The sequence below is a fragment of the Bos indicus genome, chromosome 9 (genome assembly GCF_029378745.1).
Source record: "Bos indicus isolate NIAB-ARS_2022 breed Sahiwal x Tharparkar chromosome 9, NIAB-ARS_B.indTharparkar_mat_pri_1.0, whole genome shotgun sequence".
Classification (NCBI taxonomy): domain Eukaryota; kingdom Metazoa; phylum Chordata; class Mammalia; order Artiodactyla; family Bovidae; genus Bos; species Bos indicus.
In genome coordinates, this window is record NC_091768.1 from 36,191,771 (window position 1) to 36,207,662 (window position 15,892).

The window sequence follows — 15,892 nt, forward strand, 5'->3', positions numbered from 1 at the left end:
ATGACCCAGAGGCAGACTTGCTCACAGGGACAGGGTCTGCGAGGAGGAAGCCCAGGTCAGCAGGCTCCCCCGTCCCTGGGATTCTCCAGGCAAGAACACTGGAGTGGGTTGCCATTTCCTTCTCCCGTGCATGAAAGTGAAAAGTGAAAGTGAAGTCGCTCAGTCATGTCCTACTCTTAGCAACCCCATGGACCACAGCCCACCAGGCTCCTCCGTTCATGGGATTTTCCAGGCAAGAGTACTGGAGTGGGGTGCCACTGCCTTCTGACACCCAATTAAAAACAATGGAGGGACTTTCCTAGGTCCAGTGGTTAAGACTCCATGCTTCCATTGGGGGGACAGGTTTGATTCCTGGTTGGAGAACTAAGATCCCACATGTCTTGTGGCATAGCCAAAAAAAAGGAGCAATGAAAACTCATGTTTCATTAACACATTTTATATGCCATATGTGATTTACACATTTACATACATTAAGGGGAAAGAAACTAATGTTTTTTGTTACCTGCTGCTGCTGCTAAGTTGCTTCAGTCGTATCCGACTCTGTGCGACCCCATGGACTGCAGCCCACCAGGCTTCTCCATCCATGGGATTCTCCAGGCAAGAACACTGGAGTGGGTTGCCATTTCCTTCTCCAATGCATTAAAGTGGAAAGTGAAAGTGAAGTCGCTCAGTTGTGTCTGACTCTTAGCGATCCCATGGACTGCAGCCTACCAGGCTCCTCCATCGGTGGGATTTTCCGGGCAACAGTACTTGAGTGGGGTAATGTTTAACAACCAGCTGTCTTCAGGGGGGAAAAAATCTGATTTTTAGAATTTGCCAATATCTGAGGTGAAAATATTCCCACTATGGTTTCAAGTTATCACCATGTATTCACTGAATTCAGGGTTGGGAAGACATGCACAGTGAAACACCATCATATAGTGTTTTCATCCTACAGATGCAATAGAGTCAAATAGGCTCAGATTATAAATAATAATAAAATGTAATGAACTGATTAGAAAGTGATGTTATGAGTATATACGTACTATATTTGTTTTTAATATAACATTTATATAAGTATATATATATAGTTTTCAAATGACTGTGTTGAACAACTGGCTCTCAAAATTTTTGATAATCTATCAATCAGTCCTTATTAGCTGATAAGGGCCAGCTGCAGCATACTACTGATTATGACCTGCTGTCTACTAGAGGCCATGATTGTCACTGTAGTTTTATTATTTCATTAATCCTCATTGTGACTTTCTGAAATAAGAATTGTTTTTCTGATGAATAAAAGGATCTCAGAAAGGTTAAATAACCTATCTGGGACCACACAGCTGCTATGGTTATGTGACCTTCACCCTCCAAATCCCCAAATTCTATTATCTCATGCTGTCTCTCATAGAGCAAAATTTTTATTTTAAACAGTTTTATTCTTTAAGTGAGTAAACTATGTTCCAGGTAAAGCCAAAGCCCTCTGATTTCAGTGACTGTGTGACCACTGATGTGTGTTTGAGGTCACTGCCACTGAATCAGTTTGGTGTCAGAAAGGGTCATTAAGCTACATAAGATGCCACTGTGAGGCAGGACTTGACTGTACAGTTTTCTAGATGAGCACACAGGAGAGCACCGCTTACCCAGTAATAAGTCTCCACCCAGAAACACTGGGAATCACCCCAAGTTCCCCTCTCATTTTCCTTTCTTTTCCCTAAAATAATTCCAACTCAATAAAGCTAATTCCTTTTTAATCAAGTCAATATTTTATACAATGAACCTCAACTATTCAATTCAACGAATTGAATTTCAATGAAATTCTTTGAAACTGAATTGAATTTCAGTTGAAATTCAATGAATTTCAACTATTGTGGCATGCACTGCCACACTCAGTACGTCCAACCCTGCAGCAGGGCACCACCAACCCACGCCTCCACTGGAGACTCCTGGACACTCACAGGCAAGTCTGGGTCAGTGTCTTGTGGGGTCGCTGCTCCTTTCTCCTGGGTCCTGGCGCATACAAGGTTTTGTTTGTGCCCTCCAAGAGTCTGTTTCCCCAGTCCTCTGTAAGTTCTGTAATCAAAATCCACTGGCCTCCAAAGTCAAATTTTCTGGAAGTTCTCAGTCTCTTTGCCAGATCCCCAGGTTGGGAAATCTGGTGTGAGTCCTAGAACTTTCTTAACAGTGTGAGAACTTCTTTGGTATAATTGTTCTGTACTTAACCTATCAGTCTGTGGCAAATTAAGGATAGAAAAGGATTAGAATTTGATTCCAATTGATCAAAATACAATTTTCATATTTTAATAAATATAGTGGAATTGATGCTACATGTCAAAAAAGAATAAATCTTTTTCAACATCAAATATTACTGATATTTTATATATATTATATGTTAATCATACTGTTTTGTCGCTCCTTCTTGCAATGACTCCACATCCTCCTCTTTTTTCAGCTTAAATGCCATGTTGTCTCAGTAAATCAGTTCTCTGAGAAAAAAGAAAAAAGGTCCTGATTTGAAGTAGTCACCAATTTCCATAGGGTTGATATTCCCACCATGGCCAATTTTAAGGTGCAAAAGGTTTAGCAACCAGCTGTCAAGATCCCTGAATGTTTAATGACAGAGCTAGTAAGATCCAACTCCATCACACCACTGAGAATTTTACCTTCTCTGGTGAAGCAGTTCCTCACTTACTACATTTCATTAAGGTTAGCTGTTTGCATTCATGTTTTTTATCACCAGACTGGGAATCACTGGAGAGCAGGGACTATAACAGCAACAATAACAATAATAATAATGTCATCACTTATTTGTTAAAGAGAAAGTTGGCTGAGAATATTGAATGCTTGACAGACAAAAGGCTACTGGCACTACAGATGGAAAAGACTATTTGAAAAGGCCAACAAATAGATGCATTTTATTACTGGAGTTTGGCCCCAAAACTTGGAAAGGAATCCTAAGCTTCAGTGAGCTAGAACAGACCCCAGATGAGTCACAAAAACTCAGTGTGAGTCCCTCGCCTACCTGAAGATGTGTCAGGTATTTATATTTGCTCCTTTTCCCTAAACATGCATTAAGTCTAGTATCTTTCCACGTTAATAGTATGATGAAACCATGAAAGATAATTTCAGCACCTAGAGCAGTAAGCACTCCAGTACCTGGCTGTGGAATCCATCCTGATTACCAATGGGCTATCTGAGGAAGTTAGAAAAAAGATATAATTCTCAAAAGAGAGAAGGCTTTGGATCCCTGTATGACAATGACATAAGACAGAAGCCAAACTCCCAACAGAATCCAAAGTTCATTCTGTGAATACCTGGCATTTTGACTTCTTTGCTCATCCCACCCTGAGCTCTACCCTCCAGAGCCTGGGAAGATCGTCCCTGATCTGAAGCAGAGTCAGATCTCTAGGTGGGAAGGAGGGACAGCTGTTATTGTGAGTGGAAAAGAGCCTTGAACTCTCACTGGATGGGGTGGTAACTCTGGCAAGGGTCAGCAAACAGTTTCTTAAAGTGAAAGTGTTCGTTGCTCAGTCCTGTCTGAGTTTTTCAGGACCCCATGGACTATAGCTTGCTAGGCTCCTCTGTCCATGGGATTCTCTAGGCAAAAATACTGGAATGGGTAGCCATTTCCTTCTCCAGGGGATCTTCCTGATCCAGGGATAGAACCCAGGTCTCCTCACTGCAGGCAGATTCTTTACCATCTAAGCCACCAAGGAAGCCCTTTTCTTAAAGGAGCAAGTAAAAATATTTTAGCCTTACAGACAAAACAATCTCTGTTGGCAGAAATTGAGGCTGCATAGTGCCCAATTCATAACAAATAAATTCTCTAAATTCTTAGTAGCACAAAGTCACAAAAGAGGAAACATTAATAATGATACAGAATAGAACTTAAGTATTATGATAATTTAACCAAAATTTTAAAATTGAATAAAAACAACATAATTGCAAGAGTCAACATCATCTTCAGCATTGAAGGACAGCAATATTTACTAATGCCTCATTTTTAGTCTAGCAGTTTCTTATTTATATGAGAACCTTACATTATGTTCCACATGAACTTTTACTTTTAATGTACAATCTGTAAGAACAAGAATCACTCAAATTCAACTTTATTTTGAACACAGGTTTGACATTTAGATGACCATTTGAGAATGTGAGGCATTTTATACATATTTCAAAAGTCCTTCTCTGATGCCAGGTCTGTACAGCTAACAATTTTAACAGTCAATCCAGTGTTTGTAGCTGTCTTACAACCAAATCAGATTGCTACATGGTCAATCAGTTGATCAATGCATAATTGATTGTGAAGATAGCCAGAAATATCAGCACATTTATTAACTGTGTGGAGATACAGACAAAACCAATGAGCAAATTGAAGCAAGGAAATTAAAAGAAAGTAATCAAAATTGTTTTGATCAAAGAGACTATTCGGATGAATGAGACCTAAATTTTATCTAAGTTTTTTCTCTTGGAAAATCTCGAATATTTCATACTTAGAATTCTTGGCATGTATTTATTTATTACCTACCTCCAGCAGTCTCTCACATGGAAGGTGCTTGAAAATGCTCTTTCTTGGTCCTCCACCAATATTACCAATTTACATCTATTAAAATAAAAACAAAAGTATAAAATAGTATGTTTTTTGAAATAGAGACAGCAAGATTACTTAACCAATTATTTTATAAGCATGACACAACAAAGCAAAGGGAGGAGAAAGAAATAGAAGAAGGTGAATTAAAATCAGATTTTAAGAAAAAAACATTTAAAAAGTAGATAAAAGTTAAGTTTTAACAACTCATTTAATTTTGTATATAATGTTTTATATATGTATCTAACACATATACAAACTTAAATGACTTTATAATTGTGTATATGTATTTTATTTTATAAATGTTATTTAATTTTAAACAGGCAGGTTATTACCTCTTGAAGATAAAGCATACAGATACTCTGGCACTGATCTTTTTAGTACTTTACACTCAAAATATCTGTGACCATGTATATGCAAATGAGCTTCCCAGGCAGCACAAGTGGTAAAGAACCCACCTGCCAATGTAGGAGATGCAAGAGATGTGAGTTCGATCCCTGGCTCAGGAAGATCCCCTGGAGGAGGGTATGGCAACCCACTCCAGTATTCTTGCCTGGAGAATTCCATGGACAGAGGAGCCTGGCAGGCTACAGTCCACTGGGTTGCAAAGAGTCAGACACAACTGAAGCAACTTAGCACACGTACATGCATCTGCAAACAGATAATATAAAACTATAAAATTTTTATGGAGTTAATATTAAAGTATTAACAGAAAATGAGCTTTATAGGGCATTTGAACACATTCATAATTTCATTTGAGCCTCACATTTGAGCCTTCTTGATTGACCACATTCTGTAGGTCAATCAAGAACTAGCATCAGTCATATTTCAGGGATGAGGTACCTGGAGGTCAGATGAATGAGGCGACTTTGCCGAGGTCGCACTAATGTTAAAGGGTGAAACAGATATATGATCAAGGTGTTCTGACCTTTTTCATTGAATGATTCTGCTTTCTACAACATCAGCACTGAGATGTGAATTAAGTTCTTTATTTTACAAAAAATCATTTTCCATGAAACTTGGTAAGAACCTGTGCAAATGTTATATACAGTGCACATGTTTATCAAGAAGAGTCAGAATAAGTTAAGCCACCCCAGCGAATTAACTGTGTTTGGTTGTAGAACAAAATGAAAACACACCCAGCCTCAGCCTCATTTGGGTGCATATTTTAAGAATTTAATCTTCTATTTGTCCAGACACTCTGTGCTAACCACAGGGGAAGGAAAACAGACTTGCTTCTGTTTCAGACTGGCTGGTACTGGAGCAATAATTCCTTGTTGTTTTAAAACTGTAATGTAAAATTATCAATACTTAATGGGTGAGATGGATTGGTACATATACTATCTTCAAACTAGATTTTTCTCTTCTCTTCTTCTCTAGCTATGTCCTGTCAAAAAAGACAGTAACAAATAAAAATTTTAAAACACAGGCACAGCAACATCTAGATATTTACCACCAGTGGGGTTTGTAGTCAATCAGCATGTACAATGAGAAATAACTGAGGGAGACTTCCTAGTGTCTTCAGAAAATGTGGTAAGTTAAATATTCTTCTAAAGCCTGTGGTTTTGCTTCTACATCAGAATAGTGTTGGAATCATGATTCTAGAAAAGAACCCAACTGGTTTTGGTTCCACTGAGAAAGAAAGACACTTTCTAATTCTCCACCCTCTATATATCCTTTACTAATTCCCTTCAAATGCAGCTCATTTCCCATCTGTCTAAATTGTATGTTAGATTTTTGTCAATAGTTAATCACTGATGTGTGTAAAATTCTACAAAATTGTAAAGGCCTATATAAAGTTAAGCTATTATTATTGCTTTCCTTACTAATGTTTTTCTTGATGCCAAATATCTGATCCAAAGAATTCAGTCAAAGTGAGTATGTATTTGTAATTATTATCTTAAGCATCCACTTGAAAATAACTGCTTAAGGCCAGTTTATAAAAAATGAAGAAACAACTTTACTTTGAATGTCTTTTTATTTAGAACTCTACACAAATCAGCTTTAATTGTTCTTCCTTTTCTAAAAAGGTATAGTCTCTTTAAATATCCATTGCTAGCATGTAACATTTTTCAAAATGTTCTAATTAAAATTGACAAGATTCTTCTTGCAAAACCTATTCCAATAGTCCTTTTCTGACACCCACAGCCTTCAAAACAACTTCAGTGGAGAGATAGGAAAGTCAGATTAACAGCAGTATACTAGGAATATTTTGCCCCAAATACTTCCAATCCCAGAATTCTTTCATTAGATTTTGACTACATTTTTGTCTGAATTGGATACACAGAGAATCAGTTAAAGAAGTGTAGAGACAAAAAAATGACCAAGTCTCACTGTGTTAAATTAATAAGAAAACCTTCATTCCATCTACCCCAGATTTCTCAGACCACTTATGAACCAGGGATCATGGACTAGGCTGCACGTAGTATTACTCTCAAAACTAGAGGAGAAGAAATTGTTTTTTTGACAAATTAATTTTCAATTTCAAATGGCCTAAAGCAGCCCTGAAACCCTGTTACACTTTTAATTTATATTAAATTAGTAGATGCAGGTCTTGATGAAGTGGGGGCCTTCTCTATAGTCACAGTTAAGAAGGAAACTATTACCTTTCTCTGGGTCAGTGTTCCCATTTTGCTTTAATAAAATTGCCTTATAAAGATACTGAGCCTGTTTTCTCCTGTTGCAGTTAATCAATGGTTTCACAACAGCTTAAACTAAAATGAAATGGCCCCACCCAAGAGCTCTACCCATTCCAGTAGTTAGAAGATTTTCCACCTATTTAGGTAAGCAATGAGATTTTACTCCTTCAAAATCTCACATTTTTACTGAGATGTTTTAAATTGTTCATTTTTGTTTCCATAACAGAGGTATATCAGCAGTCCCAAGTCACTTCTTCATGAAGTATCTGGCAGAGAATCTAAAGATCTCAGCTAAATACACATTCAACTTCTTACAAGACAATGATTATTTTTAAATGGGCTATTCTCATCATCCCCACAGCCCACCTCCATTCAGTTGGAAGAATCCTGAAGCTGAGCAGAAATTCAGATCAAGCTCTTACCTATTCACAGGAGCATGGGTCTGTGGTCTGTGCAGCTGGCATCTTAAGAACACAGTTTTCCTTAATTCAACAACACAGTGTCCTGGCCTTTAGGGCACTCATCAGAGAATTTTCCTCAGACCTGACTTCCTTCCAGCCTTTGCCAAAGACCCACTTAAGACAATGGATGTTTGATACAAATGGGATAAGTGACATTTTAATTATCCATGAATCCTGGATACTGTAAACACAATACTGTTATCATCATCCACCCAGACGCTTATCATGAGTTTACAGAAACAAACACTTTCATGTTTTCTTGTTGGAAGTAAAAACTTACTCAAACTTTCTCTTGGGCATTTAACAATATCAACAAAAATTGAAAATGCATATTTGATTTGACTTAAAAACTGCACATTTAAGTATTCATTCTAAGAAAATGATTAGACTTTACACAAAATTGAATGGATGCTAACTGAAACATTTTTATAGTGCAGATAAATTAGAAATAAATACTCATACATATAAGATTAATTAAGTATGATATAGCAATATAGTGGCTTCTCTGGTGGCTTAGACAGTAAAGAATATCTGCAATGTGGCAGACCAGAGTTCAATCCCTGTGTTAGGAAGATCCCCTGGAGGAGGGCATGGCAACCTATTCCAGTATTCTTGCCTGGAGAATCTCCACGGACACAGAAGCCTGGCAGGCTACAATCCATGAGGTCGCAAAGAGCTGGACATGACCAAGCGACTAAACACACAGCACAGAGTGCAATATAGTAGAATACCATAGAGCCATTAAAAAGACTAAGGTAGCTTTCTCTATATATAGATCTGCAAAGATTTATCATTAAGATAAAAAATGTGGGAAAGCAAATATAATTTGATTTTTTGTTCATATGTTTATAAGCACACATCTGTGTTTAAAAAAGTATAGAACTATAAATACAGTTATTCAATGGTGGTATAAATTTCATTTGAGACATTATACATATTTATATTTTAACTTATCACAATAAGCCTACATTGTTTTCTTATTTCAGGAAAATATTCTTAATGAAACCAGAGTACACCATATTATCTTAGTTTCCATTTAACTTGTACAGTTTAAATTTAATGTTAAATGCCAAGATTTATAGAAAAATGATATAATAAAATTTGAATAATATTTCTGAGCTAAACCATAGTAAATCCCAATAACTGTTGCTGAAATCTAGGACTATGCTAACTGCTTTCCTTTTTTTTAAATATTCATAACTACCTAAAAGATATATTTCTATTAAAATACTACTAACAAAGGGGTCACGAACAGTCGGACATGACTGAGTGACTGAACTGAACTGAACTGAAAAAAGTTACTGTTAAAATCCATATCTTACAAAGAGACAAATAAGAATTCAGGTATATTGAAAAACTTTGCTGGTTGGTAGTAGAATTGAAAAACTAAACTAAATATGTCTACCTCAACAGCCATAGCGTTCAACACAATGCCAGACTATTTTACTATTTTATTGCATGAAGGTCATGACCAGGAGAGCTACATCCACTCTATGCATTCTAGATACCACATATTTAATACAGGAATTCAAGGCTTTAAAAAATTTGAAAAATCTATAGAGAAGAAGTTCAGCAAAGTCTCCACAAATTCCTAAGTCAGAGGCAGTTAGTTCTTAATAGCTCACAGAAGCTTTTGCACTTCTCAAAATTCTCTGGAAAGTGTGCTTCAACTATTTCAGCCTATGGTAAGTGGTTGCTTCTCAAGAACTTGTTGGGAAGCCTCCATGACATGTCAGGACTGTTCATGCATCTGGCTACAACTGCATGTGCAGGGAAAAACTGGCTTCTTCTGCCCCCACCATCAGTCTCACCAAGTGCCTCTCTTTGGCAAACTCTAAGCTGAAACACCTTCTTCCAACAACACAAGAGAAGACTCCACACATGGACATCACCAGATGGTCAACACTGAAATCAGATTGATTATATTCTTTGCGGCCAAACATGGAGAAGCTCTATACAGTCAGCAAAAACAAGACCAGGAGCTGACTGTGCTCAGATCATGAACTCCTTATTGCCAACTTAAATTGAAGAAAGTAGGGAAAACCACTAGACCATTCAGGTATGACCTAAATCAAATCCTTTATGATTATACAGTAGAAGTGAGAAATAGATTTAAGGGACTAGATCTGATAGACAGAGTGCCTGAAGAACTATGGACGGAGGTTCGTGACATTGTACAGGAGACAGGGATCAAGTCCATCCCCATGGAAAAGAAATGCAAAAAAGCAAAACGGCTGTCTGAGGAGGCCTTACAAATAGCTGTGAAAAGAAGAGAAGCAAAAAGCAAAGGAAAAAAGGAAAGATATAAGCATCTGAATACAGACTTCCAAAGAATAGCAAGGAGAGAAAGAAAGTCTTCCTCAGTGACCAATGCAAGGAAATAGAGGAAAACAATAGAATGGGAAAGACTAGAGATCTCTTCAAGAAAATTAGAGATACCAAGGGAACATTTGATGCAAAGATGGGCTCAATAAAGGACAGAAATGGTATGGACCTAACAGAAGCAGAAGATATTAAGAAGAGGTAGCAAGAATACACAGAAGAACTGTACAAAAAAGATCTTCACAATCCAGATAATCACGATGGTGTGATCACTGACCTAGAGCCAGACATCCTGGAATGTGAAGTCAAGTGGGCCTTAGAAAGCATCACTACGAACAAAGCTAGTGGAGGTGATGGAACTCCTGCTGCTGCTGCTGCAAAGTCGCTTCAGTCGTGTCCGACTCTGTGTGATCCTATAGATGGTAGCCTACCAGGCTCCTCCGTCCTTGGGATTCTCCAGGCAAGAACCCTGGAGTGGGTTGCCATTTCCTTCTCCAGTGCATGAAAGTGAAAAGTGAAAGTGAAGTCGCTCAGTCGTGTCCAACCCTCAGCGATCCCATGGACTGCAGCCTTCTAGGCTCCTCCGTCCATGGGATTTTCCAGGCAAGAATACTGGAGTGGGGTGCCATTGCCTTCTCCGGATGGAACTCCAGTTGAGCTCTTTCAAATCCTGAAAGATGATGCTATGAAAGTGCTGCACTCAATATGCCAGCAAATGCAGAAAACTCAGCAGTGGCCACAGGACTGGAAAAGGTCAGTTTTCATTCCAATCCCAAAGAAAGGCAATGCCAAAGAATGCTCAAACTACCGCACAATTGCACTCATCTCACACACTAGTAAAGTAATGCTCAAAATTCTCCAAGCCAGGCTTCAGCAATACATGAACCGTGAACTTCCAGTTGTTCAAGCTGGTTTTAGAAAAGGCAGATGAACCAGAGATCAAATTGCCAACATCTGCTGGATCATGGAAAAAGCAAAAGAGCTCCAGAAAGACATCTATTTCTGCTTTATCGACTATGCCAAAGCCTTTGACTGTGTGGATCACAATAAACTGTGGGAAATTCTGAGAGATGGGAATACCAGACCACCTGACCTGCCTCTTGAGAAAACTGTATGCAGGTCAGAAAGCAACAGTTAGAACTGGACATGGAACAACAGACTGGTTCCAAATAGGAAAAGGAGTACATTAAGGCTGCATATTGTCACCCTGCTTATTTAACTTCTATGCAGAGTACATCATGAGAAACGCTGGGCTGGAAGAAGCACAAGCTGGAATCAAGATTGCCGGGAGAAATATCAATAACCTCAGATATGCAGATGACACCACCCTTATGGCAGAAAGTGAAGAGGAACTCAAAAGCCTCTTGATGAAAGTGAAAGAAGAGAATGAAAATGTTGGTTTAAAGTTCAACATTCAGAAAACTAAGATCATGGTATCCAGTCCCATCATTTCATGGGAAATAGATGGGGAAACAGTGGAAACGGTGTCAGACTTTATTTTGGGGGGCTCCAAAATCACTGCAGATGGTGATTGCAACCATGAAATTAAAAGAAGCTTACTCCTTGGAAGGAAAGTTATGACCAACCTAGATAGCGTATTCAAAAGCAGAGACATTACTTTGCCAACAAAGGTCCATCTAGTCAAGTCTTTGGTTTTTCCAGTGGTCATGTATGGATGTGAGAGTTGGACTGTGAAGAAAGCTGAGCTCTGAAGAATTGATGCTTTTGAACTGTGGTGTTGGAGAAGACTCTTGAGAGTCCCTTGGACTACAAGGAGATCCAACCATTCCATTCTAAAGGAGATCAGCCCTGGGATTTCTTTAGAAGGAATGATTCTAAAGCTGAACCTCCAGTACTTTGGCCACCTCATGCGAAGAGTTGACTCATTGGAAAAGACCCTGATGCTGGGAGGGATTGGGGGCAGGAGGAGAAGGGGATGACAGAGGATGAGATGGCTAGATGGCATCACCGACTCAATGGACATCTATTTGGGTAAACTCTGGGAATTGGTGATGGACAGGGAGGCCTGGCATGCTGTGATTCATGGGGTCGCAAAGAGTCGGACACAACTGAGCGACTGAACTGAACTGAACTGAAGCTGAAACAACTTAGAACAAAGAATTACGATAAATATCATTCCCAGATTCAGTACCATGCAGAAGTGACCTTAGAAAAGGGATGTGGAACCCTGAATAGTCGAGACAATCCAAAATTATTGATTTACTAGTTATTTTATATATGTGTGGCTATCTATATCTATATAACCTTGTATAAATACACAGATACACACACACATATACATACATGCTAGGTGTGCATATACAAGCAGTATAGTATAATAATTAAGAATACTGACTCTGAAGTCACATGGCTTGTGCTCAAATCCTGGCTCCCCCGTTTATGTACTGGGTAAGTTTGAGCAAGTTACTTAATCTCTCTGTGCTTCAGTTTTTCCCTCTTTAAAATGCAAATAATAGTACCACCTACTTCACTGGATTATTGTGAGGGTTATATATAAAGTGTATGCAGCTTACAATATTGCCTGGCACATGATAGTGTTACATAGTGCTTCAATTATTATTGTTATATTTGTTATTTGACATCCTATACACACACACACACACACACACACACACACACACACACACACACACACTTTTAGAATGCAATGCCAGGAAAAAGTTCACTTTTTGAGACAATGTGAATCAAAATATCATATTTTACTTTGTTTTTGTTGAAGTTCAGGAAAACATTTAGGACATGTTCAAAATAACCAATTCATATCAGTTTTAAGATATATATATAAATATCTAATATATATTAATAAATATATATATTTATTAACTACTCTTGATAGATTTTTATTCTGACTTTTATTCTCCATTATCCCATTTTCATATTCAATTTAAAAAGAGAAATTTTTAAGAAGGAAGAAAAAAGGAGAAAGGTCTTGTTCATATATTCTATATTGCTTTATTTCTACCTTTCCCCCACCCCCAATTAATATTAGTTTATTTCTAAGACTTTTAGTTTAAATTTATTTCAATTATTATTTCTGGTTTGGATAATTCATTTATAAGAGGCTTTTATATTTTTTATAAGCTGAGCTTCCCAAGCTAAGCTTCCCAACTTTTCTTAGGAAACTCATCAATCTTGATTTAATTAAAATATATTTTTTAAAAATTCTTGCTACAATTCTACAATTTGCCCTTGAGTAAGAAACAAAGTTGCCCATGTGAGAAATAGCTCAAATGCAAACAAATACCTGAAAGTCTGAGCATCTGTCCTGTTATTTGTTAGAACCACTGATTGTTTTCCCCATCCATATGTCTTCAAATGTCTTTCCCAGGAAGCAGGAAATGGACCTTGATTTAACTCTGCTTTTAACCTCCAAAGTTGAATTTCTCTTTACCTGAGGTGCCTCCAGTTCCCTTCAAAAAAGAATTTCAGGCATGTCATAGCCTAGTTTAAAAGTCAGATGATCTCCCACATATTCTTCCTATTTACTGAAAAATATCCATCTTAATTATCTCTCTCCTTGAGATTGTCTTCAGAGCCCCTGTAGGTGAATTTCGTAAATGCTGCATGGCTTAAATTTTTACATCAGACCAATCAAAACATCCTATAAATTTGGTGACAAATTCACGTATCCATTTTCTCATGATTCATTAATAAACCAGCAGACAGATTTCACTTTCATGTAGCTTTGAAAAATTATAATGTATCTCCCACACATAGAATATTTAGATATGATTACTTATAACTCAAGCTGTCAGTTTATTCCTAAAACTCAAAAAGAATCAAGAGTTAATAAATGTACTTTGCACGTCCTTTGAAATCACAATAGGTTCTTCCCTTTTGACAAGCTTTGAATGGATTTTGGAATGCATGGGGGGGTAGTACTGACATTTAAAAAATCTATACAACTAGCTCTCCTAAATTCAGTTTTTAAATATACATTTGTCCTACCTGCCACAACAGCATTTAATATTTTAAAAAATTTAAAGCATTAAAAATATTTCCTCTTCTCTTTGAACAGCCCAACGTAGTAGGCACATATATATACACCAATTCTTCACTTATCTCAGTATTATTGAGAGAATGTAAATAATGTTAAAATCAGTCTAAAGAGGAAATGGAGATAAAACATTATCTCCATTGAGCTCATGTTTCAATCTCACAGAGAGCCTAACCTACTCCTATCCTTGTTTTATGACTATTAAAAAACGTAAAAGTGGTGATGTGAAAGTCTACATTTCTATACATAACAAATAATGTGTCTTTGTGCTTAACTTCTCTGAGGTCATTGACTCTAACATTAATCCAATATCAGAAACATCAGCAGGTCTAAATATGTTTGAAAATGGAGAAGAGAGAACTCATTCAAGATCACTATAACCCAGGCCCCTACCCAGCTCGTAGAAGTGAGAATAGCACTCAGGATTCCAGATTCCAGTAGCAGAACCTCAGATATTCATGTTCTCTTGAAGTTCTACAGGCAGGACTTTTTGAGAGAGCTAGTCAGGTGAAACTCTGGGCCCTATGAATCCTGAGCGCAGGACTCATAAAGCTTGCCTGCACTGAGCTATTATAAAGGAAGCTGAAACCTCAGAGTTCCTGCCATAAGCTCCCTCTAAACCAGGGAAAGCTGGGGCCACTCAGCTCTCCAAGTCATCACATGTCCCTTACTCTAGAACTTCAGTAAACTTGCTTTGCCACTGCCCTGGTTTGTGGCTCCCTGTGACCCCTCCATTCTGAGTGGCATGTTACTATCCAGACTGTGTCATTTAACCCTGCTTAACCTAAACCTTGGGGACTGTATACCCTGAACCAACTGCTAGCTTACAGGGCAAAGGTTCTGCTTGGAGATTCACAAGCGCCATCTCACCTACTCCTCTGCAAGCTAATCGGAGTGGATCCTGAGTGCCCTCAACCTACAGATGAAGAAACTGAGACTCTAAAATTAGGTAGCTTCCTGAGTCATAGAGACAGTAGGTGACAGACCAGGCTTTGCACACACATTGGGTTTAGCATGGACTATAATGGGCATAATAGCTTCACTAGACCATTCTCTGCTAGAGAGACAAACTCAGCTCTGGCTTGTAAACAGAACAAGCCTAAGGCAGTACATGTGTGTGCTCTTAATAAAAACATTCTACTGAAGGCTTCCCAGGTGGCTCAATGGTAAAGAATCCACCTTCCGGTACAGGAGCCACAAGAGACATGGGTTTGATCTCTGGGTCAGGAAGATACCTTGGAGAAGGAAATGATAACCCAGTCCAGTATTCTTGCCAGGATAATCCCATGGAAGGAGCAGTCTGGCGGGCTACAGTCCATGGGGTCACGAAGAGTTGGACATGACTGAGCATGAATGCACTGCACCACACTCTGTTGAAACAAGAACATTTTTCAATAACATCCCCAAATAATATATATGGACTTAACACTCAAAAAAAGAAACAGATTTAATTTCAAGGGCTAAGCTCATGCTTCTGGATGTTTGTATGACTCTCTGCTGCTCTGTCAAGGATTCTAAATCTATTCCTGCCAGTCTACACCAATGTACAGACTGTAGACTATTGCTGGTCTACAAGCTTTTTCCTGAAGGCACCTAGTTTCAGGAATCCAACCAAACCTACTTCACTTCAGTCCATACAGACCTGTGCCTTCATCACCTGCTACAGTGAAGTCAAGAAAGGAACATCCATCCTGGCTACCCACAGATGGATGGGCAGAGGTTTGGAAAGACTGTACATGCACCCGGGCATGCCTTATCTCCTTCTGGATGGCAGCAACGTCCTGTGGATTCTCACAGCCATTCAAGCCCCTACCACCACCCCACTTACTCCACAAGATGTTGGCCATAATGCAGCCTGGGCTTTTCGGGTAACAAATCTGGTCCTACC

The 15,892-nt window shown here is 38.3% G+C and overlaps 1 long non-coding RNA gene across 2 annotated transcripts in view; it reads right to left on the reverse strand.

Moving 5' to 3' along the window:
• LOC139184904 (uncharacterized) overlaps positions 1 to 15,892 on the reverse strand; it is a 168,350-nt gene that overhangs the window by 15,650 nt on the left and 136,808 nt on the right. The window contains exons 3-6 of one of the 2 annotated variants that reach the window (XR_011568426.1): positions 5,023 to 5,215; positions 4,505 to 4,579; positions 2,379 to 2,462; positions 1,945 to 2,207 (exon numbers count right to left, since the gene is read on the reverse strand). This is a non-coding gene — a long non-coding RNA (uncharacterized lncRNA). Of the gene's footprint in view, positions 1 to 1,944; positions 2,208 to 2,378; positions 2,463 to 4,504; positions 4,580 to 5,022; positions 5,216 to 15,892 lie in introns of those variants that run through there. The other variant, XR_011568425.1, reaches the window with a different exon arrangement.